The sequence below is a fragment of the Myotis davidii genome, unplaced genomic scaffold (genome assembly GCF_000327345.1).
Source record: "Myotis davidii unplaced genomic scaffold, ASM32734v1 scaffold61, whole genome shotgun sequence".
Taxonomy (NCBI): domain Eukaryota; kingdom Metazoa; phylum Chordata; class Mammalia; order Chiroptera; family Vespertilionidae; genus Myotis; species Myotis davidii.
The window spans coordinates 1,488,281-1,494,385 of record NW_006291729.1 but is presented as its reverse complement, the minus strand read 5'-3'; the positions used below and the strand labels follow the sequence as shown (position 1 = coordinate 1,494,385).

The 6,105-nt window shown below is 56.2% G+C and overlaps 1 pseudogene; it reads right to left on the bottom strand.

Moving 5' to 3' along the window:
* Window positions 1–5,622: 5,622 nt before the first annotated feature.
* LOC102762264 lies at window positions 5,623–6,099 on the bottom strand (annotated as a pseudogene).
* Window positions 6,100–6,105: the final 6 nt, after the last annotated feature.

Sequence of the window (6,105 nt, the reverse complement as noted above, 5' to 3'; positions counted from 1 at the left end):
TGAGCAGGAATCGAACCTGGGACTTCTTGGTCCATCGGGTGATGTTCACTCCTCTGAGCCACCACAGCCGGGCAGGCATGACCTGCCTTTGGAAACCTTTCTAGATCCTCCTTTGAGTTCTCACATGACCCGGTTCTCCCATCCCCCCACCAGTTTGCAATGCACGAGGCTGTCATCCTGGGCTAGTCCTCTGTCCCCACCGTGGACGGCGCATCGCTTAGAGGGCAGGGGCCACACTGCACCCTCTGTGAACCTCCACCCGGCAGAGTGCCTGGCAGGTGGCCAGCCCAAGTTTGCTGAATAAGGGGATTCCCAACTTGTTAAATACTATGATATCGAACACGTATAGCAACCAGACATTTAATTATTTGATAAATATACATTGTTCGTTGCCATCAGTAGTACATCCTTGGCGCATACACAGCTGATTAACGTTGCTGAAACTCAGATTCTGAGAGCCACGCTGTGCTGACTGAAGTCAGAGGTCACGCAGGTCAGGTTCTCCGAATACTGACCTCTATGTTGATCTCAACACCCCGCAGCCAGCATTTTGGGGGAGCCACTGTGTGGATGGCTGGGGTCTGGGCCTTGCCGCCCCTCCTGGCCCTCAGCCCGAGGCCAGCTCTGCTGAGAGACCAGGCGTCCGGATCTCCACTGGTGTGGGCTCAGCTGGGTCAGCCGCAGGCCAGGGGGAGGAAGTCTGCAGGCAGAGGCAGGAGCGCACAGCTGACAATGGTGGGGACGTGGCCAGTCCCGTCCTCCTCCTCCTCTCACTCCACCAGGTGCCTGCTGCCAGCTCAGGGGCAGTCCACACCCTTCACCAGCTCCGCGGGCGGACAGTGTGGGTGGTCCCCGCCCAGCCTCTCCTTCCAGAGGTTTGAAGTCTCCCTTTCAGAACCGCAGGGGCACCTGTGTGCACCCGGCCCCACCCTGTGGACCCACGTGGCAGGAGTGACACCTGACAGGTGAACGGGGATGGAGCGGGCCAGGGCATCTTTTTGGCACGGCATCAGTTTTCCACTGGAAACACGAGCGCCAAGCTCACGGGGGATTTGCTTAAGATCCTCCAGGAGCAATGGGTCTGCACTCACAAAGCCACGAGGAGCAGCACGAGTCCCCCGCAAGCTGCGCGATGGGGCCTGCGGCGGGAGCAGCTCGGACAGCGACATGCAGGGCAGCGACATGGGGGGCAGCGACATGGGGGGCGGCTGGCAGGGCATGAGCAGGATTCAGGGCAGAGCTCAGCGTGCCCGCAGGTCCGGGGCATGACCTGAGCGGGAGTTCCTGAGCGTGGAGAGCCATCCCACCTGCACACTTCCAGCTCATCCTGCCCCCCCCCGACCCCCCCGCTGCTCACTCTCATTCTCCCCAGAGGCCTCTGTTCTCGCCCTCATCCCGAACCCCTGGGGTTCCCTGGACTCCCCCAGGGCCCCCCGCAGAAACAGCTGGTGCCAGCCCCGATGCCCCATGTCTGTGGAGAAGCCCGGCCCCGAGGTTCCTGCCGCCAGCTGACCCGTTGCCGCTGCCCCTCCTGGGACGGGATGGAGAAAGCGGAGGCATGTGTCCTTGGTGACAGGGTCTCGGAGACGACAAGACCATCAGGAAAGACCGTGTCTGCCGGGTTCACCTCCAGGCAAGCCCATCAACAGTCAGTACTTCATGAAGGAATGAATGAACGAATGAGTGACAGGCCTCATCTGGTCACAGCCCTTCCTCTGTGCAGCCCGGGGACTGACCTGGGGCAGTGCTCCTCTCCTCCAGGAGGGTGTCCCCGGACGACACCCACCCGCCCCTGAGCACCTGGCTCTCCTCCGCGCCAGGGGCCGCCCCTTCCCCGTCCCGTCAGCTGCCCACTCCTGTGGCCACACCCTGGCCTGTCATCACCTGAAACTGCTCCACCTGTGAAGGCTTAACTACCACAAACCCACTCTCTTTCCACAGCCGCTGTCCCTCCCACGCATGCTGAACTCCCACGGCACACACGCACACACACGCACACACACACACGCACGCACACACATGCACACATAAGCACGCACACACACGCCTCTGCTTTCTCCTGTTGTTGCCTCCTCCTGATCCGGCCTCTTTTCCTGCCAGACCGGACCGTCTGACTTCCCGCTCAGTGGCACCTGGGTCCCTGGTGCCCTACTCTTTCCACAACCCCCCCGCCCCCCGCTGCCTGTTTCAGCAGAACCCTCACCTAGATCGGCTCCCTGTCTTCACCTACGTCCTGGCCGCTACGCTGTCCCAGAAAGGGCCCACACGACCTCTTGCTCCGGAGGTCTGTTTGCTGTGCTCACTCACCGTTCACACGCTCCACACGCGTGTGCGAGCCGGGCCTGCTCACAGTGCCGGGGGTGAGTGGTCAGCAGGACAGGCCAGGCCCGCTCTCGGGGCCCTTCCTGCTGCTGGGGAGACAGCAGAGAAGCAGCGTCCCGGCGATGCCACGGCCCAGCACCCCTGCTCTGCTGGGGTCCCTTCCGTGGGTTTGCGTCTCCATTCTGCAGATGACTCTGCCTCCTCCAGAAAGAAAAGTGACACCTCCTGTCCCTTCTAGTTCCACCACCTGTGACTCATCGCCCCTCACCTCCCCCCCCCGTCCGTCCCCACTGCCGCCTGTCTCCTCTGGCCTCAGAGGACGGACAGGCTCCCCTTCTTTGAGGTCAGCACCACCTCCTGTGCTCACCCCCAATCCTCGCATCTCCCCCCTTCACCTTCCTTTATCGCCTCACGGTCAGTCTCCCCATCTCTCCCCTCAGCTTGCAAACAAGCTCAGTCGTCTTCTACCTTAAAATCCGCCCCTTTGGGCTCCAAGTCCCCCTACCCACCGCCCCATCTCGCTCCTTCCCAAACGGGAGGCCTCTGGCACCATCTGAGTCCTGACTGCCCGCACACCTGGGTTCGCCTGACAACGGAGGACCTACTGTGTGCTCATTGTTGGGAGAGCAACGTGGGACACGACAGGCAAGGCCACCTGCCTCGGGAAGTCCGGGGGAAACAGGTCACAGGCAGTTGTGGGAGTTCAGAAACAGCCACCCCGAGATGCGCCTCTGTGGTGTGCGGATGATTCGAGCTGAAGCCAACCGAGGCCCGGGGGCTCCAGAAAACTCCTGCTCCACTTCCTTTACTTTTCCAGAGGCATTTGAATTAGGGACCTTGCCCGTAATAACAGGTGGCCAGGTCACCCTTCCGATCTATTTAAAGGGCAGAGCAAACGGCCACTTACTGAATGCCTGCTCTTCCTAGCTCCTGCACTGTCCCTTTGTCGCCCCACGGCTCCTTCCCTGTCCCTAGCTCAGATGTCACATCCACCCCACGTTCCCCTCTGTCTTGGAACCTCTCATGCACTCAGAGTCTTTGACCCTCTCATGTCTATGGGGTTCCGTACGCACAAAATTAAATTTGATTTTCTCTTGTCAATCTTGTTGACCTGATTCTTCAGCCGGCCAAAAGGACCAGAGGATGACAGGGGAACCTTTACCCTTCCCAGCACAAGAAATAGGTGAATACAAGTGAGAAATTTACTCTTCCTTTTTTCACAGTTCTAGGAGGAAAGGGGTAAGGGGACTGAGCGTGACCGGGAAAACCCACTTTCAATAGTGTTGTCCCTGAAGACACGACCCAGACGCCTGAGGCACGGAGGGACGCGGGAGCAGGAAGTGCGATGCCCGGTGGCAGGAACCGACTGGCTCGGCCTGGGAGGTGTGTGCAGGTGGGGCTTTCCCTCCTCAGTTTGCAGAGATCTGCTTCATTCATTTTTTAAAAATATTTTTTTTTATTGATTTCAGAGAGGAAGGTGCGGGGGGAGAAACAGCAATGATAAGAGTCATGGATCAGCTGCCTCCTGCACGACTCCTACTGGGAATCAAGCATGTGACCCGGGCATGTGCCTGACCGGGAATGGGCAGTGACCTCCTGGTTCTTAAGTCCACGCTCCACCCTGAGCCAGCTGCGCCGGCCGGGCCGCTGCATGTGTCTCACTGTGCACCGTGCTCCTCGCCGGGTCACCGCAGTGCGTTTGGTGGGTGCTGTGGTGAACATGCTCGTTTAGGTCTTTGGTTGAACACATGGGCACATCGCTGTGGACTCTGCATCTAGGAATGAAATTGCTGGGCCTCTGGTCTGTCCACTCAGCTCCTATGGAGGATTCAAATGGTTTCCCTGAGGGATCTCACTCCTTCCCACACCCGCCGGCAGTGCGTGGCCGTGCCTGCCGCTGCGCGTCCTCACGTCCTCACGGACCTGGTGCTGCGGGGATGGAGCCCTCAGATGTGTGTGTAACAGCACGTGTGGCTTTCCTTTGCATTTCCCTGGTGACTGGTTCTGTCGAGTGCACGTCCACGTGTTTATTGGTCACTAACGTACTAACGCGTCTTTATTGGATTGTCTGTTTTATTCCTGACTGAGTGGCAAGACTTCTTTCTATTTCCTGGCTACTCAGACCTTTGCCAGGTATGTTTTGTGAATATGTTTTGTGAATATTTCCCTCCACTCTGTATTTTGTCTCTTCATTTTCTTTTCTTTTTAAAAAATATATTTTATTGATTTTTTACAGAGAGGAAGGGAGAGGAATAGAGAGTTAGAAACATCGATGAGAGAGAAATAATCGATCAGCTGCCTCCTGCACACCCCCTACTGGGGATGTATCTGCAACCAAGGTACATGCCCTTGACCAGAATTGAACCTGGGTCCCTTCAGTCTGCAGGCTGATGCTCTATCCACTGAGTCAAACCAGTCAGGGTGTCTCTTCATTTTCTTAACTGTGTTTTTTGATGATCAGAAGTTTCTAATTTTGATAAAACTACTAATTGTTGCTTTTTTAAAAAAAAATTATGGCTTTTTTGTGGTATGTGGATTATTTGAGCTAAAGGCACAAGTCCCCATCCCCCAAGTCACAAGCTATTCTGTTTCTTTTTTGTTTCTGAAAACAAGTTGTATTTAAATAAGGGTTTAAACACATAACATTAAAACTGAAGGAGGGGGGAAAAACACCCCCAAAATCTTTTTTTTTTAACACATGGCATTGGGCAGCTGTTGCTAGGAAGTTGCAAGCTCTGTAGCTAGCTACATGACTGACACTTCAGCTTGAGATTTGTTCCCTTGTCAACAGTGTAACTCGGATAGAAGGTGGGCCTCCAATTATGGTGTTTGGACAATTAGCTAGGATCTGTCTGGTCAAAAAGGCCCTGGTGGCAGCCAGAAGTCCTTACACCTCCTGGAGGGAAGGTGGCGGCTGCTCTGGGCTCCATCACCTGGTCAGGTGCAGGTCTGTGACTGCAGACGGTTCCCTCTAGTGGTACAGGTGCCGCTGCCGCCTTCCCCCTCCTACCCCTCTCCCCTCCGCGTCACCGTCACCGAAGGCTGCTCAGGCGCTGACGCTCTCTGAGGGCAGGGAGCTCCGGTGAGGATCTTGGGCCTGATGTGGGCTTGGCTGAAACATCACAGTATTGCTCCGTTTCAGGCTGGACACTGCCAGGCGCTGCGGCGTGACCTCTGTGTGAATGAGGGACCGCAGGACTGGACAGCATGGCTCTTTTCAGTTTATTGCATGAAGGAGTTAACGAGTCCAAGTGAAAAGCAGACCCCAAACGGTTACATGATACAAGCTGTGAGGTTTTTTAAACTTCTGACAAGGGACAGAAGGGAAATTCTACTCATTGCAAAGAAATCCTCACTTAAGCTTCTGTGAGCCAGAAGCGCTTAAAACCCACGAACCTTCAGCAGGTCGTCCGTAGCCAGTCCGCGCTCCAGGAGGAACTGGCATATGTTCTCGCGCTGGCCACCCTGCAGCTGAATTATTTCTCCGTGTTCTGGCTGCTCCAGTACCAGGGAGGCCAAGTTCTTCTTAAAGGCCTTCACTAGTTCCTTTTTATCGCAATCACCAGCGATCCCTTGGGCAGCAGTAAGGGTCTTCCTGCAGTTTCTCTGTTGGATTCTTATACGGATATAACCCCCAGTGCCAGCAGGAAGCAGGTCATCACCCTTACTGCATCAGCAAAGGGGCCGAAAGAGTGGAGGTTCTGGATAGCGGACATACGATACGATTCCTTTTCCTCGGTGGAAACGGCCTGTGGAAGGCTGCGGGGGGGGGAGGAGGGCAGG